Source organism: Hyla sarda, chromosome 1 (assembly GCF_029499605.1).
Source record: "Hyla sarda isolate aHylSar1 chromosome 1, aHylSar1.hap1, whole genome shotgun sequence".
NCBI classification, from domain to species: Eukaryota; Metazoa; Chordata; class Amphibia; order Anura; family Hylidae; genus Hyla; species Hyla sarda.
The window spans coordinates 258016131-258044087 of NC_079189.1; the positions used below are offsets into that span (position 1 = coordinate 258016131).

A 27957-nucleotide genomic window follows, 5' to 3' on the forward strand; every position below is an offset into this window, starting at 1 on the left:
GCGTTCAGCTTACGATGGCCATTGACAGCTTCATGCTTTTTATACTGTGCATTTAAGCATCAATAAATAATTTTCGGAATCGGAGCAGAAACAGAGCAAAATGTCAACGGCAGCCGGGATTCCCAGCCAGTCTCCCATGCTGGTACTTACCAGGCCCGAAGCTGGGTAGCAGTCTGCGATCTGACGAGAACAGGCACATTCAGCTTAGGATGGCCGTAGACATCTTCACACCCTGTATACTGTGGATTTAAGCATCAATAAATCCTTTTCGGAATCGGAGCGGCAACAGAACAAAATGTCAACAACACCTGGGATTCCCAGCCAGTCTCCCATGCTGGTACTTACCGGGCCCTAAGCTGGGTAGCATTCTGCGATCTGACGAGAGCAGGCGCTTTCAGCTTAGGATGGCCGTTGACAGCTTCCCGCCCTTTATACTGTGCATTTAAGCATCAATAAATCCTTTTCGGAATCGGAACGGAAGGCAGCAATAGAGCAAAATGTCAACGGCACCCGGGATTCCCAGCCAGTCTCCCATGCCAGTACTTACCGGGCCCTCAGCTGGGTAGCAGTCTGCGATCTGACGAGAGCAGGCGCGTTCAGCTTAGGATGGCCATTGACAGCTTCATGCTTTTTATACTGTTCATTTAAGCATCAATAAATCCTTTTCGGAATCGGAGAGGAAGGCGGCAACAGAGCAAAATGTCAATAGCACCTTGGATTGCCAGCCAGTCTCCCATGCCCGTACGTGCCGGGCAGCAGTCTGCGATCTGACAAGAACAGGCACATTCAGCTTAGGATAGCCGTAGACGGCTTCAAACCCTGTATACTGTGGATTTAAGCATCAATAAATCCTTTTCGGAATCGGAGCGTAAGGCGGCAACAGAGCAAAATGTCAACGACACCTGGGATTCCCAGCCAGTCTCCCATGCTGGTACTTACCGGGCCCTAAGCTGGGTAGCAGTCTGCGATCTGACGAGAGCAGGCGCGTTCAGCTTAGGATGGCCGTTGACAGCTTCTCGCCCTTTATACTGTGCATTTAAGCATCAATAAATCCTTTTCAGAATCGGAACGGAAGGCGGCAACAGAGCAAAATGTCAACGGCAGCCGGGATTCCCAGCCAGTGTCCCATGCCGGTAATTACCGGGCCCTAAGATCTGTACCAGTCTGCGATCTGACGAGAGCAGGCGCGTTAAGCTTAGGATGGCCGTCGACAGCTTCACACCTTGTATACTGTGGATTTAAGCATCAATAAATTCTTTTCGTAATTGGAGCGGAAGGCAGCAATAGAGCAAAATGTCAACGGCACCCGGGATTCCCAGCCAGTCTCCCATGCCAGTACTTACCGGGCCCTAAGCTGGGTAGCCGTCTGCGATCTGACGAGAGCAGGCGCGTTCAGCTTAGGATGGCCGTTGACATCTTCACGCCTTGTATATTGTGGATTTAAGCATCAATAAATATTTTTATTAATCGGAGAGGAAGGCGGCAACAGAGCAAAATGTCAATGGCACCTTGGATTGCCAGCCAGACTCCCATGCCGGTAACTGCCGGGCAGCAGTCTGCGATCTGAGGAGAGCAGGCACGTTCAGGCTTAGGATGGCCGTTGACAGCTTCACACCCTGTATATTGTTGATTTAAGCATCAATAAATCCTTTTCGGAATCAGAGAGGAAGGCGGCAACAGAGCAAAATGTCAATAGCACCTTGGATTGCCAGCCAGTCTCCCATGCCCGTACTTGCCGGGCAGCAGTCTGCGATCTGACAAGAACAGGCACATTCAGCTTAGGATAGCCGTAGACGGCTTCACAACCTGTATACTGTGGATTTAAGCATCAATAAATCCTTTTCGGAATCGGAGCGGAAGGCGGCTACAGAGCAAAATGTCAACAACACCTGGGATTCCCAGCCAGTCTCCCATGCTGGTACTTACCGGGCCCTAAGCTGGGTAGCAGTCTGCGTTCTGACGAGAGCAAGCGCGTTCAGCTTAGGATGGCCGTTGACAGCTTCACGCCCTTTATACTGTGCATTTAAGCATCAATAAATCCTTTTCCGAATCAGAGCGGAAGGCGGCAACAGATTAAAATGTCAACTGCACCCGGGATTCCCAGCCAGTCTCCCATGCTGGTACTTACCAGGCCCTAAGCTGGGTAACAGTCTGCAATCTGACGAGAGCAGGCGCGTCCAGCTTAGGATGGCCGTTGACAGCTTCACACTTTGTATACTGTGGATTTAAGCATCAATTAATATTTTTATTAATCGGAGAGGAAGGCGGCAACAGAGCAAAATGTCAATGGCACCTTGGATTGCCAGCCAGTCTCCCACGCCGGTATCTGCCGGGCAGCAGTCTGCGATCTGAGGAGAGCAGACACGTTCAGCTTAGGATGGCCGTTGACAGCTTCACACCCTGTATATTGTGGATTTAAGCATCAATAAATCCTTTTCCGAATCGGAGCGGAAGGCGGCAACAGATTAAAATGTCAACTGCACCCGGGATTCCAGCCAGTCTACCATGCTGGTACTTACCAGGCCCTAAGCTGGGTATCAGTCTGCGATCTGACGAGAGCAGGCGCGTTCAGCTTAGGATGGCCGTTGACAGCTTCACACCCTGTATTCTGTGCATTTAAGCATCAATAAATCCTTTTCGGAATCGGAACGGAAGGCGGCAACAGAGCATAATGTCAACTGCACCCGGGATTCCCAGCCAGTCTCCCATGCCGGTACTTACTGGGCCCTAAGCTGGGTAGCAGTCTGCGATCTGACGAGAGCAGGCGCGTTCAGCTTAGGATGGCCGTTGACAGCTTCATGCTTTTTATACTGTGCATTTAAGCATCAATAAATCCTTTTCGGAATCAGAACAGAAGGCGGCAACAGAGCATAATGTCAACTGCACCCGGGATTCCCAGCCAGTCTCCCATGCCGGTACTTACTGGGCCCTAAGCTGGGTAGCAGTCTGCGATCTGACGAGAGCAGGCACGTTCAGCTTAGGATGGCCGTTGACATCTTCACGCCTTGTATATTGTGAATTGAAGCATTAATAAATATTTTTATTAATCGGAGAGGAAGGCGGCAACAGAGCAAAATGTCAATGGCACCTTGGATTGCCAGCCAGTCTCCCATGCCGGTAACTGCCAGGCAGTAGTCTGCGATCTGAGGAGAGCAGGCACGTTCAGGTTTAGGATGGCCGTTGACAGCTTCACACCCTGTGTATTGTGGATTTAAGCATCAATAAATCCTTTTCGGAATCGGAACGGAAGGCGGCAACAGAGCAAAATGTCAACTGCACCCGGGATTCCCAGCCAGTCTCCCATGCCGGTACTTACTGGGCCCTAAGCTGGGTAGCAGTCTGCGATCTGACGAGAGCAGGCGCGTTCAGCTTAGGATGGCCGTTGACATCTTCACGCCTTGTATATTGTGAATTTAAGCATCAATAAATATTTTTATTAATCGGAGAGGAAGGCGGCAAAAGAGCAAAATGTCAATGGCACCTTGGATTGCCAGCCAGTCTCCCATGCCGGTAACTGCCGGGCAGTAGTCTGTGATCTGAGGAGAGCAGGCACGTTCAGGCTTAGGATGGCCGTTGACAGCTTCACACCCTGTATATTGTTGATTTAAGCATCAATAAATCCTTTTCCGAATCGGAGCGGAAGGCGGCAACAGATTAAAATGTCAACTGCACCCGGGATTCCCAGCCAGTCACCCATGCTGGTACTTACCAGGCCCAAAGCTGGGTGGCAGTCTGCGATCTGACGAGAACAGGCGCATTCAGCTTAGGATGGCCATAGACATCTTCACACCCTGTATACTGTGGATTTAAGCATCAATAAAACCTTTTCGGAATCGGAGCGGAAGGCGGCAACAGAGCAAAATGTCAACGACACCTGGGATTCCCAGCCAGTCTCCCATGCTGGTACTTACCGGGCCCTAAGCTGGGTAGCAGTCTGCGATCTGACGAGAGCAGGCGCGTTCAGCTTAGGATGGCCGTCGACAGCTTCTCGCCCTTTAAACTGTGCATTTAGGCATCAATAAATCCTTTTCGGAATCGGAACGGAAGGCGGCAACAGAGCAAAATGTCAACGGCAGCCGGGATTCCCAGCCAGTGTCCCATGCCGGTACTTACCGGGCCCTAAGATCTGTACCAGTCTGCGATCTGACGAGAGCAGGCGCGTTAAGCTTAGGATGGCCGTCGACAGCTTCACACCTTGTATACTGTGGATTTAAGCATCAATAAATTATTTTCGGAATCGGAGCGGAAGGCAGCAATAGAGCAAAATGTCAACGGCACCCGGGATTCCCAGCCAGGCTCCCATGCCAGTACTTACCGGGCCCTAAGCTGGGTAGCAGTCTGCGATCTGACGAGAGCAGGCGCATTCAGCTTAGGATGGCCATTGACAGCTTCATGCTTTTTATACTGTGCATTTAAGCATCAATAAAGCCTTTTCGGAATCGTAGAGGAAGGCGGCAACAGAGCAAAATGTCAATAGCACCTTGGATTGCCAGCCAGTCTCCCATGCCCGTACTTGCCGGGCAGCAGTCTGCGATCTGACAAGAACAGACACATTCAGCTTAGGATAGCCGTAGACGGCTTCACACCCTGTATACTGTGGATTTAAGCATCAATAAATCCTTTTCGGAATCGGAGCGGAAGGCGGCTACAGAGCAAAATGTCAACAACACCTGGGACTCCCAGCCAGTCTCCCATGCTGGTACTTACCAGGCCCTAAGCTGGGTATCAGTCTGCGATCTGACGAGAGCAGGCGCGTTCAGCTTAGGATGGCCGTTGACAGCTTCACACCCTGTATACTGTGCATTTAAGCATCAATAAATCCTTTTCGGAATCGGAACGGATGGCGGCAACAGAGCAAAATGTCAACGGCAGCCGGGATTCCCAGCCAGTGTCCCATGCCGGTACTTACCGGGCCCTAAGATCTGTACCAGTCTGCATTCTGACGAGAGCAGGCGCGTTAAGCTTAGGATGGCCGTCGACATCTTCACACCTAGTATACTGTGGATTTAAGCATCAATAAATTATTTTCGGAATCGGAGCGGAAGGCAGCAATAGAGCAAAATGTCAACGGCAACCGGGATTCCCAGCCAGTCTCCCATGCCAGTACTTACCGGGCCCTAAGCTAGGTAGCAGTCTGCGATCAGACGAAAGCAGGCGCGTTCAGCTTAGGATGGCCATTGACAGCTTCATGATTTTTATACTGTGCATTTAAGCATTAATAAATCATTTTCGGAATCGGAACGGAAGGCGGCAACAGAGCAAAATGTCAACTGCACCCGGGATTCCCAGCCAGTCTCCCATGCCAGTACTTACTGGGCCCTAAGCTGGGTAGCAGTCTGCGATCTGACGAGAGAAGGCGCGTTCAGCTTAGGATGGCCGTTGACATCTTCACGCCTTGTATATTGTGAATTTAAGCATCAATAAATATTTTTATTAATCGGAGAGGAAGGCGGCAACAGAGCAAAATGTCAATGGCACCTTGGATTGCCAGCCAGTCTCCCATGCCGGTAACTGCCGGGCAGTAGTCTGCGATCTGAGGAGAGCAGGCACGTTCAGGCTTAGGATGGCCGTTGACAGCTTCACACCCTGTGTATTGTGGATTTAAGCATCAATAAATCCTTTTCCGAATCGGAGCGGAAGGCGGCAACAGATTAAAATGTCAACTGCACCTGGGATTCCCAGCCAGTCTCCCATGCTGGTACTTACCAGGCCCTAAGCTGGGTAGCAGTCTGCGATCTGACGAGAGCAGGAGCGTTCAGCTTAGGATGGCCGTTGACAGCTTCACACTTTGTATACTGTGGATTTAAGCATCAATAAATAATTTTCGGAATCGGAGCAGAAACAGAGCAAAATGGCAACTGCACCCGGGATTCCCAGCCAGTCTCCCATGCCGGTACTTACTGGGCCCTAAGCTGGGTAGCAGTCTGCGATCTGACGAGAGCAGGCGCGTTCAGCTTAGGATGGCCGTTGACATCTTCACGCCTTGTATATTGTGAATTTAATCATCAATAAATATTTTTATTAATCGGAGAGGAAGGCGGCAACAGAGCAAAATGTCAATGGCACCTTGGATTGCCAGCCAGTCTCCCATGCCGGTAACTGCCGGGCAGTGGTCTGCGATCTGAGGAGAGCAGGCACGTTCAGGCTTAGGATGGCCGTTGACAGCTTTACACCCTGTGTATTGTGGATTTAAGCATCAATAAATCCTTTTCCGAATCGGAGCGGAAGGCGGCAACAGATTAAATTGTCAACTGCACCTGGGATTCCCAGCCAGTCTCCCATGCTGGTACTTACCAGGCCCTAAGCTGGGTAGCAGTCTGCTATCTGACGAGAGCAGGCGCGTTAAGCTTAGGATGGCCGTCGACAGCTTCACACCTTGTATACTGTAGATTTAAGCATCAATAAATAATTTTCGGAATCGGAGCGGAAGGCAGCAATAGAGCAAAATGTCAACGGCAACCGGGATTCCCAGCCAGTCTCCCATGCCAGTACCTACCGGGCCCTAAGCTAGAGCAGTCTGCGATCTGACGAGAGCAGGCGCGTTCAGCTTAGGATGGCCATTGACAGCTTCATGCTTTTTATACTGTGCATTTAAGCATCAATAAATCCTTTTCGGAATCGAAGCGGAAGGCGGCAACAGATTAAAATGTCAACTGCACCCGGGATTCCCAGCCAGTCTCCCATGCTGGTACTTACTGTGCCCTTAGCTGGGTAGCAGTCTGCGATCTGACAAGAGCAGGCGCGTTCAGCTTAGGATGGCCGTTGACATCTTCACGCCTTGTATATTGTGGATTTAAGCATCAATAAATATTTTTATTAATCGGAGAGGAAGGCGGCAACAGAGCAAAATGTCAATGGCACTTTGAATTGCCAGCCAGTCTCCCATGCTGGTAACTGCCGGGCAGCAGTCTGCGATCTGAGGAGAGCAGGCATGTTCAGGCTTAGGATGGCCGTTGACAGCTTCACACCCTGTGTATTGTGGATTTAAGCATCAATAAATAATTTTCGGAATCGGAGCAGAAACAGAGCAAAATGTCAACTGCACCCGGGATTCCCAGCCAGTCTCCCATGCTGGTACATACCAGGCCCGAAGCTGGGTAGCATTCTGCGATCTGACGAGAACAGGAGCATTCAGCTTAGGATGGCCGTAGACATCTTCACACCCTGTATACTGTGGATTTAAGCATCAATAAATCCTTTTCGGAATCGGAGCGTAAGGCGGCAACAGAGCAAAATGTCAACTGCACCCGGGATTCCCAGCCAGTCTCCCATGCCAGTACTTACCGGGCTCTAAGCTGGGTAGCAGTCTGCGATCTGACGAGAGCAGGCGCGTTCAGCTTAGGATGGCCATTGACAGCTTCATGCTTTTTATACTGTGCATTTAAGCATCAATAAATCCTTTTCGGAATCAGAGAGGAAGGCGGCAACAGAGCAAAATGTCAATAGCACCTTGGATTGTCAGCCAGTCTCCCATGCCTGTACTTGCCGGGCAGCAGTCTGCGATCTGACAAGAACAGGCACATTCAGCTTAGGATAGCCGTAGACGGCTTCACAACCTGTATACTGTGGATTTAAGCATCAATAAATCCTTTTCGGAATCGGAGCGGAAGGCGGCTACAGAGCAAAATGTCAACAACACCTGGGATTCCCAGCCAGTCTCCCATGCTGGTACTTACCGGGCCCTAAGCTGGGTAGCAGTCTGCGTTCTGACGAGAGCAAGCGCGTTCAGCTTAGGATGGCCGTTGACAGCTTCACGCCCTTTATACTGTGCATTTAAGCATCAATAAATCCTTTTCCGAATCAGAGCGGAAGGCAGCAACAGATTAAAATGTCAACTGCACCCGGGATTCCCAGCCAGTCTCCCATGCTGGTACTTACCAGGCCCTAAGCTGGGTAACAGTCTGCAATCTGACGAGAGCAGGCGCGTCCAGCTTAGGATGGCCGTTGACAGCTTCACACTTTGTATACTGTGGATTTAAGCATCAATTAATATTTTTATTAATCGGAGAGGAAGGCGGCAACAGAGCAAAATGTCAATGGCACCTTGGATTGCCAGCCAGTCTCCCACGCCGGCATCTGCCGGGCAGCAGTCTGCGATCTGAGGAGAGCAGACACGTTCAGCTTAGGATGGCCGTTGACAGCTTCACACCCTGTATATTGTGGATTTAAGCATCAATAAATCCTTTTCCGAATCGGAGCGGAAGGCGGCAACAGATTAAAATGTCAACTGCACCCGGGATTCCAGCCAGTCTACCATGCTGGTACTTACCAGGCCCTAAGCTGGGTATCAGTCTGCGATCTGACGAGAGCAGGCGCGTTCAGCTTAGGATGACCGTTGACAGCTTCACAGCCTGTGTATTGTGGATTTAAGCATCAATAAATTCTTTTCGGAATCGGAGCGTAAGGCGGCAACAGAGCAAAATGTCAACGACACCTGGGATTCCCAGCCAGTCTCCCATGCTGGTACTTACCGGGCCCTAAGCTGGGTAGCAGTCTGCGATCTGACGAGAGCAGGCGCGTTCAGCTTAGGATGGCCGTTGACAGCTTCTCGCCCTTTATACTGTGCATTTAAGCATCAATAAATCCTTTTCAGAATCGGAACGGAAGGCGGCAACAGAGCAAAATGTCAACGGCAGCCGGGATTCCCAGCCAGTGTCCCATGCCGGTAATTACCGGGCCCTAAGATCTGTACCAGTCTGCGATCTGACGAGAGCAGGCGCGTTAAGCTTAGGATGGCCGTCGACAGCTTCACACCTTGTATACTGTGGATTTAAGCATCAATAAATTCTTTTCGTAATTGGAGCGGAAGGCAGCAATAGAGCAAAATGTCAACGGCACCCGGGATTCCCAGCCAGTCTCCCATGCCAGTACTTACCGGGCCCTAAGCTGGGTAGCCGTCTGCGATCTGACGAGAGCAGGCGCGTTCAGCTTAGGATGGCCGTTGACATCTTCACGCCTTGTATATTGTGGATTTAAGCATCAATAAATATTTTTATTAATCGGAGAGGAAGGCGGCAACAGAGCAAAATGTCAATGGCACCTTGGATTGCCAGCCAGACTCCCATGCCGGTAACTGCCGGGCAGCAGTCTGCGATCTGAGGAGAGCAGGCACGTTCAGGCTTAGGATGGCCGTTGACAGCTTCACACCCTGTATATTGTTGATTTAAGCATCAATAAATCCTTTTCGGAATCAGAGAGGAAGGCGGCAACAGAGCAAAATGTCAATAGCACCTTGGATTGCCAGCCAGTCTCCCATGCCCGTACTTGCCGGGCAGCAGTCTGCGATCTGACAAGAACAGGCACATTCAGCTTAGGATAGCCGTAGACGGCTTCACAACCTGTATACTGTGGATTTAAGCATCAATAAATCCTTTTCGGAATCGGAGCGGAAGGCGGCTACAGAGCAAAATGTCAACAACACCTGGGATTCCCAGCCAGTCTCCCATGCTGGTACTTACCGGGCCCTAAGCTGGGTAGCAGTCTGCGTTCTGACGAGAGCAAGCGCGTTCAGCTTAGGATGGCCGTTGACAGCTTCACGCCCTTTATACTGTGCATTTAAGCATCAATAAATCCTTTTCCGAATCAGAGCGGAAGGCGGCAACAGATTAAAATGTCAACTGCACCCGGGATTCCCAGCCAGTCTCCCATGCTGGTACTTACCAGGCCCTAAGCTGGGTAACAGTCTGCAATCTGACGAGAGCAGGCGCGTCCAGCTTAGGATGGCCGTTGACAGCTTCACACTTTGTATACTGTGGATTTAAGCATCAATTAATATTTTTATTAATCGGAGAGGAAGGCGGCAACAGAGCAAAATGTCAATGGCACCTTGGATTGCCAGCCAGTCTCCCACGCCGGTATCTGCCGGGCAGCAGTCTGCGATCTGAGGAGAGCAGACACGTTCAGCTTAGGATGGCCGTTGACAGCTTCACACCCTGTATATTGTGGATTTAAGCATCAATAAATCCTTTTCCGAATCGGAGCGGAAGGCGGCAACAGATTAAAATGTCAACTGCACCCGGGATTCCAGCCAGTCTACCATGCTGGTACTTACCAGGCCCTAAGCTGGGTATCAGTCTGCGATCTGAAGAGAGCAGGCGCGTTCAGCTTAGGATGGCCGTTGACAGCTTCACACCCTGTATTCTGTGCATTTAAGCATCAATAAATCCTTTTCGGAATCGGAACGGAAGGCGGCAACAGAGCATAATGTCAACTGCACCCGGGATTCCCAGCCAGTCTCCCATGCCGGTACTTACTGGGCCCTAAGCTGGGTAGCAGTCTGCGATCTGACGAGAGCAGGCGCGTTCAGCTTAGGATGGCCGTTGACAGCTTCATGCTTTTTATACTGTGCATTTAAGCATCAATAAATCCTTTTCGGAATCAGAACAGAAGGCGGCAACAGAGCATAATGTCAACTGCACCCGGGATTCCCAGCCAGTCTCCCATGCCGGTACTTACTGGGCCCTAAGCTGGGTAGCAGTCTGCGATCTGACGAGAGCAGGCACGTTCAGCTTAGGATGGCCGTTGACATCTTCACGCCTTGTATATTGTGAATTGAAGCATCAATAAATATTTTTATTAATCGGAGAGGAAGGCGGCAACAGAGCAAAATGTCAATGGCACCTTGGATTGCCAGCCAGTCTCCCATGCCGGTAACTGCCAGGCAGTAGTCTGCGATCTGAGGAGAGCAGGCACGTTCAGGCTTAGGATGGCCGTTGACAGCTTCACACCCTGTGTATTGTGGATTTAAGCATCAATAAATCCTTTTCGGAATCGGAACGGAAGGCGGCAACAGAGCAAAATGTCAACTGCACCCGGGATTCCCAGCCAGTCTCCCATGCCGGTACTTACTGGGCCCTAAGCTGGGTAGCAGTCTGCGATCTGACGAGAGCAGGCGCGTTCAGCTTAGGATGGCCGTTGACATCTTCACGCCTTGTATATTGTGAATTTAAGCATCAATAAATATTTTTATTAATCGGAGAGGAAGGCGGCAACAGAGCAAAATGTCAATGGCACCTTGGATTGCCAGCCAGTCTCCCATGCCGGTAACTGCCGGGCAGTAGTCTGTGATCTGAGGAGAGCAGGCACGTTCAGGCTTAGGATGGCCGTTGACAGCTTCACACCCTGTATATTGTTGATTTAAGCATCAATAAATCCTTTTCCGAATCGGAGCGGAAGGCGGCAACAGATTAAAATGTCAACTGCACCCGGGATTCCCAGCCAGTCACCCATGCTGGTACTTACCAGGCCCAAAGCTGGGTGGCAGTCTGCGATCTGACGAGAACAGGCACATTCAGCTTAGGATGGCCATAGACATCTTCACACCCTGTATACTGTGGATTTAAGCATCAATAAAACCTTTTCGGAATCGGAGCGGAAGGCGGCAACAGAGCAAAATGTCAACGACACCTGGGATTCCCAGCCAGTCTCCCATGCTGGTACTTACCGGGCCCTAAGCTGGGTAGCAGTCTGCGATCTGACGAGAGCAGGCGCGTTCAGCTTAGGATGGCCGTCGACAGCTTCTCGCCCTTTAAACTGTGCATTTAGGCATCAATAAATCCTTTTCGGAATCGGAACGGAAGGCGGCAACAGAGCAAAATGTCAACGGCAGCCGGGATTCCCAGCCAGTGTCCCATGCCGGTACTTACCGGGCCCTAAGATCTGTACCAGTCTGCGATCTGACGAGAGCAGGCGCGTTAAGCTTAGGATGGCCGTCGACAGCTTCACACCTTGTATACTGTGGATTTAAGCATCAATAAATTATTTTCGGAATCGGAGCGGAAGGCAGCAATAGAGCAAAATGTCAACGGCACCCGGGATTCCCAGCCAGGCTCCCATGCCAGTACTTACCGGGCCCTAAGCTGGGTAGCAGTCTGCGATCTGACGAGAGCAGGCGCATTCAGCTTAGGATGGCCATTGACAGCTTCATGCTTTTTATACTGTGCATTTAAGCATCAATAAAGCCTTTTCGGAATCGTAGAGGAAGGCGGCAACAGAGCAAAATGTCAATAGCACCTTGGATTGCCAGCCAGTCTCCCATGCCCGTACTTGCCGGGCAGCAGTCTGCGATCTGACAAGAACAGACACATTCAGCTTAGGATAGCCGTAGACGGCTTCACACCCTGTATACTGTGGATTTAAGCATCAATAAATCCTTTTCGGAATCGGAGCGGAAGGCGGCTACAGAGCAAAATGTCAACAACACCTGGGACTCCCAGCCAGTCTCCCATGCTGGTACTTACCAGGCCCTAAGCTGGGTATCCGTCTGCGATCTGACGAGAGCAGGCGCGTTCAGCTTAGGATGGCCGTTGACAGCTTCACACCCTGTATACTGTGCATTTAAGCATCAATAAATCCTTTTCGGAATCGGAACGGATGGCGGCAACAGAGCAAAATGTCAACGGCAGCCGGGATTCCCAGCCAGTGTCCCATGCCGGTACTTACCGGGCCCTAAGATCTGTACCAGTCTGCATTCTGACGAGAGCAGGCGCGTTAAGCTTAGGATGGCCGTCGACAGCTTCACACCTAGTATACTGTGGATTTAAGCATCAATAAATTATTTTCGGAATCGGAGCGGAAGGCAGCAATAGAGCAAAATGTCAACGGCAACCGGGATTCCCAGCCAGTCTCCCATGCCAGTACTTACCGGGCCCTAAGCTAGGTAGCAGTCTGCGATCAGACGAAAGCAGGCGCGTTCAGCTTAGGATGGCCATTGACAGCTTCATGATTTTTATACTGTGCATTTAAGCATTAATAAATCATTTTCGGAATCGGAACGGAAGGCGGCAACAGAGCAAAATGTCAACTGCACCCGGTATTCCCAGCCAGTCTCCCATGCCAGTACTTACTGGGCCCTAAGCTGGGTAGCAGTCTGCGATCTGACGAGAGAAGGCGCGTTCAGCTTAGGATGGCCGTTGACATCTTCACGCCTTGTATATTGTGAATTTAAGCATCAATAAATATTTTTATTAATCGGAGAGGAAGGCGGCAACAGAGCAAAATGTCAATGGCACCTTGGATTGCCAGCCAGTCTCCCATGCCGGTAACTGCCGGGCAGTAGTCTGCGATCTGAGGAGAGCAGGCACGTTCAGGCTTAGGATGGCCGTTGACAGCTTCACACCCTGTGTATTGTGGATTTAAGCATCAATAAATCCTTTTCCGAATCGGAGCGGAAGGCGGCAACAGATTAAAATGTCAACTGCACCTGGGATTCCCAGCCAGTCTCCCATGCTGGTACTTACCAGGCCCTAAGCTGGGTAGCAGTCTGCGATCTGACGAGAGCAGGAGCGTTCAGCTTAGGATGGCCGTTGACAGCTTCACACTTTGTATACTGTGGATTTAAGCATCAATAAATAATTTTCGGAATCGGAGCAAAAACAGAGCAAAATGGCAACTGCACCCGGGATTCCCAGCCAGTCTCCCATGCCGGTACTTACTGGGCCCTAAGCTGGGTAGCAGTCTGCGATCTGACGAGAGCAGGCGCGTTCAGCTTAGGATGGCCGTTGACATCTTCACGCCTTGTATATTGTGAATTTAATCATCAATAAATATTTTTATTAATCGGAGAGGAAGGCGGCAACAGAGCAAAATGTCAATGGCACCTTGGATTGCCAGCCAGTCTCCCATGCCGGTAACTGCCGGGCAGTGGTCTGCGATCTGAGGAGAGCAGGCACGTTCAGGCTTAGGATGGCCGTTGACAGCTTCACACCCTGTGTATTGTGGATTTAAGCATCAATAAATATTTTTCCGAATCGGAGCGGAAGGCGGCAACAGATTAAATTGTCAACTGCACCTGGGATTCCCAGCCAGTCTCCCATGCTGGTACTTACCAGGCCCTAAGCTGGGTAGCAGTCTGCTATCTGACGAGAGCAGGCGCGTTAAGCTTAGGATGGCCGTCGACAGCTTCACACCTTGTATACTGTGGATTTAAGCATCAATAAATAATTTTCGGAATCGGAGCGGAAGGCAGCAATAGAGCAAAATGTCAACGGCAACCGGGATTCCCAGCCAGTCTCCCATGCCAGTACCTACCGGGCCCTAAGCTAGAGCAGTCTGCGATCTGACGAGAGCAGGCGCGTTCAGCTTAGGATGGCCATTGACAGCTTCATGCTTTTTATACTGTGCATTTAAGCATCAATAAATCCTTTTCGGAATCGAAGCGGAAGGCGGCAACAGATTAAAATGTCAACTGCACCCGGGATTCCCAGCCAGTCTCCCATGCTGGTACTTACTGTGCCCTTAGCTGGGTAGCAGTCTGCGATCTGACAAGAGCAGGCGCGTTCAGCTTAGGATGGCCGTTGACATCTTCACGCCTTGTATATTGTGGATTTAAGCATCAATAAATATTTTTATTAACCGGAGAGGAAGGCGGCAACAGAGCAAAATGTCAATGGCACTTTGAATTGCCAGCCAGTCTCCCATGCTGGTAACTGCCGGGCAGCAGTCTGCGATCTGAGGAGAGCAGGCATGTTCAGGCTTAGGATGGCCGTTGACAGCTTCACACCCTGTGTATTGTGGATTTAAGCATCAATAAATAATTTTCGGAATCGGAGCAGAAACAGAGCAAAATGTCAACTGCACCCGGGATTCCCAGCCAGTCTCCCATGCTGGTACATACCAGGCCCGAAGCTGGGTAGCAGTCTGCGATCTGACGAGAACAGGAGCATTCAGCTTAGGATGGCCGTAGACATCTTCACACCCTGTATACTGTGGATTTAAGCATCAATAAATCCTTTTCGGAATCGGAGCGTAAGGCGGCAACAGAGCAAAATGACAACTGCACCCGGGATTCCCAGCCAGTCTCCCATGCCAGTACTTACCGGGCTCTAAGCTGGGTAGCAGTCTGCGATCTGACGAGAGCAGGCGCATTCAGCTTAGGATGGCCATTGACAGCTTCATGCTTTTTATACTGTGCATTTAAGCATCAATAAATCCTTTTCGGAATCAGAGAGGAAGGCGGCAACAGAGCAAAATGTCAATAGCACCTTGGATTGTCAGCCAGTCTCCCATGCCTGTACTTGCCGGGCAGCAGTCTGCGATCTGACAAGAACAGGCACATTCAGCTTAGGATAGCCGTAGACGGCTTCACAACCTGTATACTGTGGATTTAAGCATCAATAAATCCTTTTCGGAATCGGAGCGGAAGGCGGCTACAGAGCAAAATGTCAACAACACCTGGGATTCCCAGCCAGTCTCCCATGCTGGTACTTACCGGGCCCTAAGCTGGGTAGCAGTCTGCGTTCTGACGAGAGCAAGCGCGTTCAGCTTAGGATGGCCGTTGACAGCTTCACGCCCTTTATACTGTGCATTTAAGCATCAATAAATCCTTTTCCGAATCAGAGCGGAAGGCAGCAACAGATTAAAATGTCAACTGCACCCGGGATTCCCAGCCAGTCTCCCATGCTGGTACTTACCAGGCCCTAAGCTGGGTAACAGTCTGCAATCTGACGAGAACAGGCGCGTCCAGCTTAGGATGGCCGTTGACAGCTTCACACTTTGTATACTGTGGATTTAAGCATCAATTAATATTTTTATTAATCGGAGAGGAAGGCGGCAACAGAGCAAAATGTCAATGGCACCTTGGATTGCCAGCCAGTCTCCCACGCCGGTATCTGCCGGGCAGCAGTCTGCGATCTGAGGAGAGCAGACACGTTCAGCTTAGGATGGCCGTTGACAGCTTCACACCCTGTATATTGTGGATTTAAGCATCAATAAATCCTTTTCCGAATCGGAGCGGAAGGCGGCAACAGATTAAAATGTCAACTGCACCCGGGATTCCAGCCAGTCTACCATGCTGGTACTTACCAGGCCCTAAGCTGGGTATCAGTCTGCGATCTGACGAGAGCAGGCGCGTTCAGCTTAGGATGGCCGTTGACAGCTTCACACCCTGTGTATTGTGGATTTAAGCATCAATAAATCCTTTTCGGAATCGGAACGGAAGGCGGCAACAGAGCATAATGTCAACTGCACCCGGGATTCCCAGCCAGTCTCCCATGCCGGTACTTACTGGGCCCTAAGCTGGGTAGCAGTCTGCGATCTGACGAGAGCAGGCGCGTTCAGCTTAGGATGGCCGTTGACATCTTCACGCCTTGTATATTGTGGATTTAAGCATCAATAAATATTTTTATTAATCGGAGAGGAAGGCGGCAACAGAGCAAAATGTCAATGGCACCTCGGATTGCCAGCCAGTCTCCCATGCCGGTAACTGCCGGACAGCAGTCTGCGATCTGAGGAGAGCAGGCACGTTCAGGCTTAGGATGGCCGTTGACAGCTTCACACCCTGTATATTGTTGATTTAAGCATCAATAAATCCTTTTCCGAATCGGAGCGGAAGGCGGCAACAGATTAAAATGTCAACTGCACCCGGGATTCCCAGCCAGTCACCCATGCTGGTACTTACCAGGCCCTAAGCTGGGTAGCAGTCTGCGATCTGACGAGAGCAGGCGTGTTCAGCTTAGGATGGCTGTTGACAGCTTCACACTTTGTATACTGTGGATTTAAGCATCAATAGATAATTTTCGGAATCGGAGCAAAATGTCAACTGCACCCGGGAATCCCAGCCAGTCTCCCATGCTGGTACTTACCAGGCCCGAAGCTGGGTGGCAGTCTGCGATCTGACGAGAACAGGCGCATTCAGCTTAGGATGGCCATAGACATCTTCACACCCTGTATACTGTGGATTTAAGCATCAATAAAACCTTTTCGGAATCGGAGCGGAAGGCGGCAACAGAGCAAAAAGTCAACGACACCTGGGATTCCCAGCCAGTCTCCCATGCTGGTACTTACCGGGCCCTAAGCTGGGTAGCAGTCTGCGATCTGACGAGAGCAGGCGCGTTCAGCTTAGGATGGCCATCGACAGCTTCTCGCCCTTTAAACTGTGCATTTAGGCATCAATAAATCCTTTTCGGAATCGGAACGGAAGGCGGCAACAGAGCAAAATGTCAACGGCAGCCGGGATTCCCAGCCAGTGTCCCATGCCGGTACTTACCGGGCCCTAAGATCTGTACCAGTCTGCGATCTGACGAGAGCAGGCGCGTTAAGCTTAGGATGGCCGTCGACAGCTTCACACCTTGTATACTGTGGATTTAAGCATCAATAAATTATTTTCGGAATCGGAGCGGAAGGCAGCAATAGAGCAAAATGTCAACGGCACCTGGGATTCCCAGCCAGTCTCCCATGCCAGTACTTACCGGGCCCTAAGCTGGGTAGCAGTCTGCGATCTGACGAGAGCAGGCGCATTCAGCTTAGGATGGCCATTGACAGCTTCATGCTTTTTATACTGTGCATTTAAGCATCAATAAATCCTTTTCGGAATCGTAGAGGAAGGCGGCAACAGAGCAAAATGTCAATGGCACCTTGGATTGCCAGCCAGTCTCCCATGCCCGTACTTGCCGGGCAGCAGTCTGCGATCTGACAAGAACAGGCACATTCAGCTTAGGATAGCCGTAGACGGCTTCACACCCTGTATACTGTGGATTTAAGCATCAATAAATCCTTTTCGGAATCGGAGCGGAAGGCGGCTACAGAGCAAAATGTCAACAACACCTGGGACTCCCAGCCAGTCTCCCATGCTGGTATTTACCGGGCCCTAAGCTGGGTAGCAGTCTGCGATCTGAAGAGAGCAGACGCGTTCAGCTTAGGATGGCAGTTGACAGCTTCACGCCCTTTATATTGTGGATTTAAGCATCAATAAATAATTTTCCGAATCGAAGCGGAAGGCGGCAACAGATTAAAATGTCAACTGCACCCTGGATTCCCAGCCAGTCTCCCATGCTGGTACTTACCAGGCCCTAAGCTGGGTATCAGTCTGCGATCTGACGAGAGCAGGCGCGTTCAGCTTAGGATGGCCGTTGACAGCTTCACACCCTGTATACTGTGCATTTAAGCATCAATAAATCCTTTTCGGAATCGGAACGGAAGGCGGCAACAGAGCAAAATGTCAACGGCAGCCGGGATTCCCAGCCAGTGTCCCATGCCGGTACTTACCGGGCCCTAAGATCTGTACCAGTCTGCATTCTGACGAGAGCAGGCGCGTTCAGCTTAGGATGGCCGTCGACAGCTTCACACCTTGTATACTGTGGATTTAAGCATCAATAAATTATTTTCGGAATCGGAGCGGAAGGCAGCAATAGAGCAAAATGTCAACGGCAACCGGGATTCCCAGCCAGTCTCCCATGCCAGTACTTACCGGGCCCTAAGCTAGGTAGCAGTCTGCGATCTGACGAAAGCAGGCGCGTTCAGCTTAGGATGGCCATTGACAGCTTCATGATTTTTATACTGTGCATTTAAGCATCAATAAATCATTTTCGGAATCGTAGAGGAAGGCGGCAACAGAGCAAAATGTCAACTGCACCCGGGATTCCCAGCCAGTCTCCCATGCCGGTACTTACTGGGCCCTAAGCTGGGTAGCAGTCTGCGATCTGACGAGAGAAGGCGCGTTCAGCTTAGGATGGCCGTTGACATCTTCACGCCTTGTATATTGTGAATTTAAGCATCAATAAATATTTTTATTAATCGGAGAGGAAGGCGGCAACAGAGCAAAATGTCAATGGCACCTTGGATTGCCAGCCAGTCTCCCATGCCGGTAACTGCCGGGCAGTAGTCTGCGATCTGAGGAGAGCAGGCACGTTCAGGCTTAGGATGGCCGTTGACAGCTTCACACCCTGTGTATTGTGGATTTAAGCATCAATAAATCCTTTTCCGAATCGGAGCGGAAGGCGGCAACAGATTAAAATGTCAACTGCACCTGGGATTCACAGCCAGTCTCCCATGCTGGTACTTACCAGGCCCTAAGCTGGGTAGCAGTCTGCGATCTGACGAGAGCAGGCGCGTTCAGCTTAGGATGGCCGTTGACAGCTTCACACTTTGTATACTGTGGATTTAAGCATCAATAAATAATTTTCGGAATCGGAGCAGAAACAGAGCAAAATGGCAACTGCACCCGGGATTCCCAGCCAGTCTCCCATGCCGGTACTTACTGGGCCCTAAGCTGGGTAGCAGTCTGCGATCTGACGAGAGCAGGCGCGTTCAGCTTAGGATGGCCGTTGACATCTTCACGCCTTGTATATTGTGAATTTAAGCATCAATAAATATTTTTATTAATCGGAGAGGAAGGCGGCAACAGAGCAAAATGTCAATGGCACCTTGGATTGCCAGCCAGTCTCCCATGCCGGTAACTGCCGGGCAGTGGTCTGCGATCTGAGGAGAGCAGGCACGTTCAGGCTTAGGATGGCCGTTGACAGCTTCACACCCTGTGTATTGTGGATTTAAGCATCAATAAATCCTTTTCCGAATCGGAGCGGAAGGCGGCAACAGATTAAATTGTCAACTGCACCTGGGATTCCCAGCCAGTCTCCCATGCTGGTACTTACCAGGCCCTAAGCTGGGTAGCAGTCTGCGATCTGACGAGAGCAGGCGCGTTAAGCTTAGGATGGCCGTCGACAGCTTCACACCTTGTATACTGTGGATTTAAGCATCAATAAATTATTTTCGGAATCGGAACGGAAGGCGGCAACAGAGCATAATGTCAACTGCACCCGGGATTCCCAGCCAGTCTCCCATGCCGGTAATTACTGGGCCCTAAGCTGGGTAGCAGTCTGCGATCTGACAAGAGCAGGCGCGTTCAGCTTAGGATGGCCGTTGACATCTTCACGCCTTGTATATTGTGGATTTAAGCATCAATAAATATTTTTATTAATCGGAGAGGAAGGCAGCAACAGAGCAAAATGTCAATGGCACCTTGAATTGCCAGCCAGTCTCCCATGCTGGTAACTGCCGGGCAGCAGTCTGCGATCTGAGGAGAGCAGGCATGTTCAGGCTTAGGATGGCCGTTGACAGCTTCACACCCTGTGTATTGTGGATTTAAGCATCAATAAATAATTTTCGGAATCGGAGCAGAAACAGAGCAAATTGTCAACTGCACCCGGGATTCCCAGCCAGTCTCCCATGCTGGTACTTACCAGGCCCGAAGCTGGGTAGCAGTCTGCGATCTGACGAGAACAGGCGCATTCAGCTTAGGATGGCCGTAGACATCTTCACACCCTGTATACTGTGGATTTAAGCATCAATAAATCCTTTTCGGAATCGGAGCGTAAGGCGGCAACAGAGCAAAATGTCAACTGCACCCGGGATTCCCAGCCAGTCTCCCACGCCAGTACTTACCGGGCTCTAAGCTGGGTAGCAGTCTGCGATCTGACGAGAGCAGGCGCGTTCAGCTTAAGATGGCCATTGACAGCTTCATGCTTTTTATACTGTGCATTTAAGCATCAATAAATCCTTTTCGGAATCAGAGAGGAAGGCGGCAACAGAGCAAAATGTCAATAGCACCTTGGATTGCCAGCCAGTCTCCCATGCCCGTACTTGCCGGGCAGCAGTCTGCGATCTGACAAGAACAGGCACATTCAGCTTAGGATAGCCGTAGACTGCTTCACAACCTGTATACTGTGGATTTAAGCATCAATAAATCCTTTTCGGAATCGGAGCGGAAGGCGGCTACAGAGCAAAATGTCAACAACACCTGGGATTCCCAGCCAGTCTCCCATGCTGATACTTACCGGGCCCTAAGCTGGGTAGCAGTCTGCGTTCTGACGAGAGCAAGCGCGTTCAGCTTAGGATGGCCGTTGACAGCTTCACGACCTTTATACTGTGCATTTAAGCATCAATAAATCCTTTTCCGAATCAGAGCGGAAGGCGGCAACAGATTAAAATGTCAACTGCACCCGGGATTCCCAGCCAGTCTCCCATGCTGGTACTTACCAGGCCCTAAGCTGGGTAACAGTCTGCAATCTGACGAGAGCAGGCGCGTCCAGCTTAGGATGGCCGTTGACAGCTTCACACTTTGTATACTGTGGATTTAAGCATCAATTAATATTTTTATTAATCGGAGAGGAAGGCGGCAACAGAGCAAAATGTCAATGGCATCTTGGATTGCCAGCCAGTCTCCCACGCCGGTATCTGCCGGGCAGCAGTCTGCGATCTGAGGAGAGCAGACACGTTCAGCTTAGGATGGCCGTTGACAGCTTCACACCCTGTATATTGTGGATTTAAGCATCAATAAATCCTTTTCTGAATCGGAGCGGAAGGCGGCAACAGATTAAAATGTCAACTGCACCCGGGATTCCAGCCAGTCTACCATGCTGGTACTTACCAGGCCCTAAGCTGGGTATCAGTCTGCGATCTGACGAGAGCAGGCGCGTTCAGCTTAGGATGGCCGTTGACAGCTTCACACCCTGTATTCTGTGCATTTAAGCATCAATAAATCCTTTTCGGAATCGGAACGGAAGGCGGCAACAGAGCATAATGTCAACTGCACCCGGGATTCCCAGCCAGTCTCCCATGCCGGTACTTACTGGGCCCTAAGCTGGGTAGCAGTCTGCGATCTGACGAGAGCAGGCGCGTTCAGCTTAGGATGGCCGTTGACATCTTCATGCCTTGTATATTGTGAATTTAAGCATCAATAAATATTTTTATTAATCGGAGAGGAAGGCGGCAACAGAGCAAAATGTCAATGGCACCTTGGATTGCCAGCCAGTCTCCCATGCCGGTAACTGCCAGGCAGTAGTCTGCGATCTGAGGAGAGCAGGCACGTTCAGGCTTAGGATGGCCGTTGACAGCTTCACACCCTGTGTATTGTGGATTTAAGCATCAATAAATCCTTTTCGGAATCGGAACGGAAGGCGGCAGCAGAGCAAAATGTCAACTGCACCCGGGATTCCCAGCCAGTCTCCCATGCCGGTACTTACTGGGCCCTAAGCTGGGTAGCAGTCTGCGATCTGACGAGAACAGGCGCGTTCAGCTTAGGATGGCCGTTGACATCTTCACGCCTTGTATATTGTGAATTTAAGCATCAATAAATATTTTTATTAATCGGAGAGGAAGGCGGCAACAGAGCAAAATGTCAATGGCACCTTGGATTGCCAGCCAGTCTCCCATGCCGGTAACTGCCGGGCAGTAGTCTGCGATCTGAGGAGAGCAGGCACGTTCAGGCTTAGGATGGCCGTTGACAGCTTCACACCCTGTATTTTGTTGATTTAAGCATCAATAAATCCTTTTCCGAATCGGAGCGGAAGGCGGCAACAGATTAAAATGTCAACTGCACCCGGGATTCCCAGCCAGTCACCCATGCTGGTACTTACCAGGCCCTATGCTGGGTAGCAGTCTGCGATCTGACAAGAGCAGGCGTGTTCAGCTTAGGATGGCCGTTGACAGCTTCACACTTTGTATACTGTGGATTTAAGCATCAATAAATAATTTTCGGAATCGGAGCAAAATATCAACTGCACCCGGGAATCCCAGCCAGTCTCCCATGCTGGTACTTACCAGGCCCGAAGCTGGGTGGCTGTCTGCGATCTGACGAGAACACGCGCATTCAGCTTAGGATGGCCATAGACATCTTCACACCCTGTATACTGTGGATTTAAGCATCAATAAAACCTTTTCGGAATCGGAGCGGAAGGCGGCAACAGAGCAAAATGTCAACGACACCTGGGATTCCCAGCCAGTCTCCCATGCTGGTACTTACCGGGCCCTAAGCTGGGTAGCAGTCTGCGATCTGACGAGAGCAGGCGCGTTCAGCTTAGGATGGCCGTCGGCAGCTTCTCGCCCTTTAAACTGTGCATTTAGGCATCAATAAATCCTTTTCGGAATCGGAACGGAAGGCGGCAACAGAGCAAAATGTCAACGGCAGCCGGGATTCCCAGCCAGTGTCCCATGCCGGTACTTACCGGGCCCTAAGATCTGTACCAGTCTGCGATCTGACGAGAGCAGGCGCGTTAAGCTTAGGATGGCCGTCGACAGCTTCACACCTTGTATACTGTGGATTTAAGCATCAATAAATTATTTTCGGAATCGGAGCGGAAGGCAGCAATAGAGCAAAATGTCAACGGCACCCGGGATTCCCAGCCAGTCTCCCATGCCATTACTTACCGGGCCCTAAGCTGGGTAGCAGTCTGCGATCTGACGAGAGCAGGCGCATTCAGCTTAGGATGGCCATTGACAGCTTCATGCTTTTTATACTGTGCATTTAAGCATCAATAAATCCTTTTCGGAATCGTAGAGGAAGGCGGCAACAGAGCAAAATGTCAATAGCACCTTGGATTGCCAGCCAGTCTCCCATGCCCGTACTTGCCGGGCAGCAGTCTGCGATCTGACAAGAACAGGCACATTCAGCTTAGGATAGCCGTAGACGGCTTCACACCCTGTATACTGTGGATTTAAGCATCAATAAATCCTTTTCGGAATCGGAGCGGAAGGCGGCTACAGAGCAAAATGTCAACAACACCTGGGACTCCCAGCCAGTCTCCCATGCTGGTACTTACCGGGCCCTAAGCTGGGTAGCAGTCTGCGATCTGAAGAGAGCAGATGCGTTTAGCTTAGGATGGCAGTTGACAGCTTCATGCCCTTTATATTGTGGATTTAAGCATCAATAAATAATTTTCCGAATCGAAGCGGAAGGCGGCAACAGATTAAAATGTCAACTGCACCCTGGATTCCCAGCCAGTCTCCCATGCTGGTACTTACCAGGCCCTAAGCTGGGTATCAGTCTGCGATCTGACGAGAGCAGGCGCGTTCAGCTTAGGATGGCCGTTGACAGCTTCACACCCTGTATACTGTGCATTTAAGCATCAATAAATTATTTTCGGAATCGGAGCGGAAGGCAGCAATAGAGCAAAATGTCAACGGCAACCGGGATTCCCAGCCAGTCTCCCATGCCAGTACTTACCGGGCCCTAAGCTAGGTAGCAGTCTGCGATCTGACGAAAGCAGGCGCGTTCAGCTTAGGATGGCCATTGACAGCTTCATGTTTTTTATACTGTGCATTTAAGCATCAATAAATCATTTTCGGAATCAGAACGGAAGGCGGCAACAGAGCAAAATGTCAACTGCACCCGGGATTCCCAGCCAGTCTCCCATGCCGGTACTTACTGGGCCCTAAGCTGGGTAGAAGTCTGCGATCTGACGAGAGAAGGCGCGTTCAGCTTAGGATGGCCGTTGACATCTTCACGCCTTGTATATTGTGAATTTAAGCATCAATAAATATTTTTATTAATCGGAGAGGAAGGCGGCAACAGAGCAAAATGTCAATGGCACCTTGGATTGCCAGCCAGTCTCCCATGCCGGTAACTGCCGGGCAGTAGTCTGCGATCTGAGGAGAGCAGGCACGTTCAGGCTTAGGATGGCCGTTGACAGCTTCACACCCTGTGTATTGTGGATTTAAGCATCAATAAATCCTTTTCCGAATCGGAGCGGAAGGCGGCAACAGATTAAAATGTCAACTGCACCTGGGATTCCCAGCCAGTCTCCCATGCTGGTACTTACCAGGCCCTAAGCTGGGTAGCAGTCTGCGATCTGACAAGAGCAGGCGCGTTCAGCTTAGGATGGCCGTTGACAGCTTCACACTTTGTATACTGTGGATTTAAGCATCAATAAACAATTTTCGGAATCGGAGCAGAAACAGAGCAAAATGGCAACTGCACCCAGGATTCCCAGCCAGTCTCCCATGCTGGTACTTACCAGGCCCGAAGCTGGGTAGCAGTCTGCGATTTGACGAGAACAGGCGCATTCAGCTTAGGATGGCCATAGACATCTTCACACCCTGTATACTGTGGATTTAAGCATCAATAAATCCTTTTCGGAATCGGAGCGTAAGGCGGCAACAGAGCAAAATGTCAACGACACCTGGGATTCCCAGCCAGTCTCCCATGCTGGTACTTACCAGGCCCTAAGCTGGGTATCAGTCTGCGATCTGACGAGAGCAGGCGCGTTCAGCTTAGGATGGCCGTTGACAGCTTCACGCCCTTTATATTGTGGATTTAAGCATCAATAAATAATTTTCCGAATCGAAGCGGAAGGCGGCAACAGATTAAAATGTCAACTGCACCCGGGATTCCCAGCCAGTCTCCCATGCTGGTACTTACCAGGCCCTAAGCTGGGTAGCAGTCTGCGATCTGACGAGAGCAGGCGCGTTCAGCTTAGGATGGCCGTTGACAGCTTCACACTTTGTATACTGTGCATTTAAGCATCAATAAATCCTTTTCGGAATCGGAACGGAAGGCGGCAACAGAGCAACATGTCAACGACACCTGGGATTCCCAGCCAGTCTCCCATGCTGGTACTTACCGGGCCCTAAGCTGGGTAGCAGTCTGCGAGCTGACGAGAGCAGGCGCGTTCAGCTTAGGATGGCCGTTGACAGCTTCTTGATTTTTATATTGTGCATTTAAGCATCAATATATCCTTTTCGGAATCGGAACGGAAGGCGGCAACAGAGCAAAATGTCAACTGCACCCGGGATTCCCAGCCAGTCTCCCATGCTGGTACTTACTGGGCCCTAAGCTGGGTAGCAGTCTGCGATCTGACGAGAGCAGGCGCGTTCTGCTTAGGATGGCTGTTGACAGCTTCTCGCCCTTTATACTGTGCATTTAGGCATCAATAAATCCTTTTCGGAATCGGAACGGAAGGCGGCAACAGAGCAAAATGTCAACGGCAGCCGGGATTCCCAGCCAGTCTCCCATGCTGGTACTTACCAGGCCCTAAGCTGGGTATCAGTCTGCGATCTGTCGAGAGCAGGCGCGTTCAGCTTAGGATGGCCGTTGACAGCTTCACACTTTGTATACTGTGCATTTAAGCATCAATAAATCCTTTTCGGAATCGGAACGGAAGGCGGCAACAGAGCAAAATGTCAACGGCAGCCGGGATTCCCAGCCAGTGTCCCATGCCGGTACTTACCGGGCCCTAAGATCTGTACCAGTCTGCGATCTGACGAGAGCAGGCGCGTTAAGCTTAGGATGGCCGTCGACAGCTTCACACCTTGTATACTGTGGATTTAAGCATCAATAAATTCTTTTCGGAATCGGAGCGGAAGGCAGCAATAGAGCAAAATGTCAACGGCAACCAGGATTCCCAGCCAGTCTCCCATGCCAGTACCTACCGGGCCCTAAGCTAGAGCAGTCTGCGATCTGACGAGAGCAGGCGCGTTCAGCTTAGGATGGCCATTGACAGCTTCATGCTTTTTATACTGTGCATTTAAGTATCAATAAATCCTTTTCGGAATCGGAGCGGAAGGCGGCAACAGATTTAAATGTCAACTGCACCCGGGATTCCCAGCCAGTCTCCCATGCTGGTACTTACTGTGCCCTTAGCTGGGTAGCAGTCTGCGATCTGACGAGAGCAGGCGCGTTCATCTTAGGATGGCCATTGACAGCTTAATGCTTTTTATACTGTGAATTTAAGCATCAATAAATCCTTTTCAGAATCGGAACGGAAGGCAGCAACAGAGCATAATGTCAACTGCACCCGGGATTCCCAGCCAGTCTCCCATTCCGGTAATTACTGGGCCCTAAGCTGGGTAGCAGTCTGCGATCTGACGAGAGCAGGCGCGTTCAGCTTAGGACGGCCGTTGACATCTTCACGCCTTGTATATTGTGGATTTAAGCATCAATAAATATTTTTATTAATCGGAGAGGAAGGCGGCAACAGAGCAAAATGTCAATGGCACCTTGGATTGCCAGCCAGTCTCCCATGCTGGTAACTGCCGGACAGTAGTCTGCGATCTGAGGAGAGCAGGCACGTTCAGGCTTAGGATGGCCGTTGACAGCTTCACACCCTGTGTATTGTGGATTTAAGCATCAATAAATCCTTTTCCGAATCGGAGCGGAAGGCAGCAACAGATTAAAATGTCAACTGCCCCTGGGATTCCCAGCCAGTCTCCCATGCTGGTACTTACCAGGCCCTAAGCTGGGTAAAAGTCTGCGATCTGACGAGAGCAGGCGCGTTCAGCTTAGGATGGCCGTTGACAGCTTCACACTTTGTATACTGTGGATTTAAGCATCAATAAACAATTTTCGGAATCGGAGCAGAAACAGAGCAAAATGGCAACTGCACCCGGGATTCCCAGCCAGTCTCCCATGCTGGAACTTACCAGGCCCGAAGCTGGGTAGCAGTCTGCGATCTGACGAGAACAGGCGCATTCAGCTTAGGATGGCCATAGACATCTTCACACCCTGTATACTGTGGATTTAAGCATCAATAAATCCTTTTCGGAATCGGAGCGTAAGGCGGCAACAGAGCAAAATGTCAACGACACCTGGGATTCCCAGCCAGTCTCCCATGCTGGTACTTACCAGGCCCTAAGCTGGGTATCAGTCTCCGATCTGACGAGAGCAGGCGCGTTCAGCTTAGGATGGCTGTTGACAGCTTCACGCCCTTTATATTGTGGATTTAAGCATCAATAAATAATATTCCGAATCGAAGCGGAAGGCGGCAACAGATTAAAATGTCAACTAGACCCGGGATTCCCAGCCAATCTCCCATGCTGGTACTTACCAGGCCCTAAGCTGGGTAGCAGTCTGCGATCTGACGAGAGCAGGCGCGTTCAGCTTAGGATGGCTGTTGACAGCTTCACACTTTGTATACTGTGCATTTAAGCATCAATAAATCCTTTTCAGAATCGGAACGGAAGGCGGCAACAGAGCAAAATGTCAACGACACCTGGGATTCCCAGCCAGTCTCCCATGCTGGTACTTACCGGGCCCTAAGCTGGGTAGCAGTCTGCGATCTGACGAGAGCAGGCACGTTCAGCTTAGGATGGCCGTTGACAGCTTCTTGATTTTTATATTGTGCATTTAAGCATCAATATATCCTTTTCGGAATCGGAACGGAACGGAAGGCGGCAACAGAGCAAAATGTCAACTGCACCCGGGATTCCCAGCCAGTCTCCCATGCTGGTACTTACCGGGCCCTAAGCTGGGTAGCAGTCTGCGATCTGACGAGAGCAGGCGCGTTCAGCTTAGGATGGCCGTTGACAGCTTCACACTTTGTATACTGTGCATTTAAGCATCAATAAATCCTTTTCGGAATCGGAACGGAAGGCGGCAACAGAGCAAAATGTCAACGGCAGTCGGGATTCACAGCCAGTGTCCCATGCCGGTACTTACCGGGCCCTAAGATTTGTACCAGTCTGCGATCT

General features: G+C 50.6%; 26 pseudogenes; all 26 read right to left on the reverse strand.

The window, feature by feature from the left end:
- Positions 1-296: 296 nt before the first annotated feature.
- LOC130323609 (5S ribosomal RNA) lies at positions 297-416 on the reverse strand (annotated as a pseudogene).
- An 82-nt stretch (positions 417-498) lies between these two features.
- On the reverse strand, positions 499-618 carry LOC130336258 (5S ribosomal RNA; annotated as a pseudogene).
- Positions 619-890: 272 nt separating this feature from the next.
- On the reverse strand, positions 891-1010 carry LOC130313705 (5S ribosomal RNA; annotated as a pseudogene).
- A 284-nt stretch (positions 1011-1294) lies between these two features.
- On the reverse strand, positions 1295-1414 carry LOC130322912 (5S ribosomal RNA; annotated as a pseudogene).
- A 463-nt stretch (positions 1415-1877) lies between these two features.
- On the reverse strand, positions 1878-1997 carry LOC130325558 (5S ribosomal RNA; annotated as a pseudogene).
- Positions 1998-3862: 1865 nt separating this feature from the next.
- Positions 3863-3982, reverse strand: LOC130324487 (5S ribosomal RNA; annotated as a pseudogene).
- A 284-nt stretch (positions 3983-4266) lies between these two features.
- On the reverse strand, positions 4267-4386 carry LOC130341114 (5S ribosomal RNA; annotated as a pseudogene).
- Positions 4387-4658: 272 nt separating this feature from the next.
- Positions 4659-4778, reverse strand: LOC130352538 (5S ribosomal RNA; annotated as a pseudogene).
- Positions 4779-5657: 879 nt separating this feature from the next.
- On the reverse strand, positions 5658-5777 carry LOC130330900 (5S ribosomal RNA; annotated as a pseudogene).
- A 1850-nt stretch (positions 5778-7627) lies between these two features.
- Positions 7628-7747, reverse strand: LOC130325569 (5S ribosomal RNA; annotated as a pseudogene).
- A 675-nt stretch (positions 7748-8422) lies between these two features.
- LOC130313716 (5S ribosomal RNA) lies at positions 8423-8542 on the reverse strand (annotated as a pseudogene).
- Positions 8543-8826: 284 nt separating this feature from the next.
- Positions 8827-8946, reverse strand: LOC130323038 (5S ribosomal RNA; annotated as a pseudogene).
- A 463-nt stretch (positions 8947-9409) lies between these two features.
- LOC130325579 (5S ribosomal RNA) lies at positions 9410-9529 on the reverse strand (annotated as a pseudogene).
- A 1865-nt stretch (positions 9530-11394) lies between these two features.
- On the reverse strand, positions 11395-11514 carry LOC130324498 (5S ribosomal RNA; annotated as a pseudogene).
- Positions 11515-11798: 284 nt separating this feature from the next.
- On the reverse strand, positions 11799-11918 carry LOC130341236 (5S ribosomal RNA; annotated as a pseudogene).
- Positions 11919-12190: 272 nt separating this feature from the next.
- LOC130352318 (5S ribosomal RNA) lies at positions 12191-12310 on the reverse strand (annotated as a pseudogene).
- An 879-nt stretch (positions 12311-13189) lies between these two features.
- LOC130330906 (5S ribosomal RNA) lies at positions 13190-13309 on the reverse strand (annotated as a pseudogene).
- A 1850-nt stretch (positions 13310-15159) lies between these two features.
- Positions 15160-15279, reverse strand: LOC130325590 (5S ribosomal RNA; annotated as a pseudogene).
- A 1068-nt stretch (positions 15280-16347) lies between these two features.
- Positions 16348-16467, reverse strand: LOC130352053 (5S ribosomal RNA; annotated as a pseudogene).
- A 266-nt stretch (positions 16468-16733) lies between these two features.
- On the reverse strand, positions 16734-16853 carry LOC130331213 (5S ribosomal RNA; annotated as a pseudogene).
- A 284-nt stretch (positions 16854-17137) lies between these two features.
- Positions 17138-17257, reverse strand: LOC130324403 (5S ribosomal RNA; annotated as a pseudogene).
- Positions 17258-24659: 7402 nt separating this feature from the next.
- On the reverse strand, positions 24660-24779 carry LOC130325354 (5S ribosomal RNA; annotated as a pseudogene).
- An 82-nt stretch (positions 24780-24861) lies between these two features.
- LOC130350305 (5S ribosomal RNA) lies at positions 24862-24981 on the reverse strand (annotated as a pseudogene).
- An 82-nt stretch (positions 24982-25063) lies between these two features.
- Positions 25064-25183, reverse strand: LOC130352680 (5S ribosomal RNA; annotated as a pseudogene).
- A 2284-nt stretch (positions 25184-27467) lies between these two features.
- LOC130330242 (5S ribosomal RNA) lies at positions 27468-27587 on the reverse strand (annotated as a pseudogene).
- An 87-nt stretch (positions 27588-27674) lies between these two features.
- LOC130352611 (5S ribosomal RNA) lies at positions 27675-27794 on the reverse strand (annotated as a pseudogene).
- Between the last annotated feature and the right edge of the window lie 163 nt (positions 27795-27957).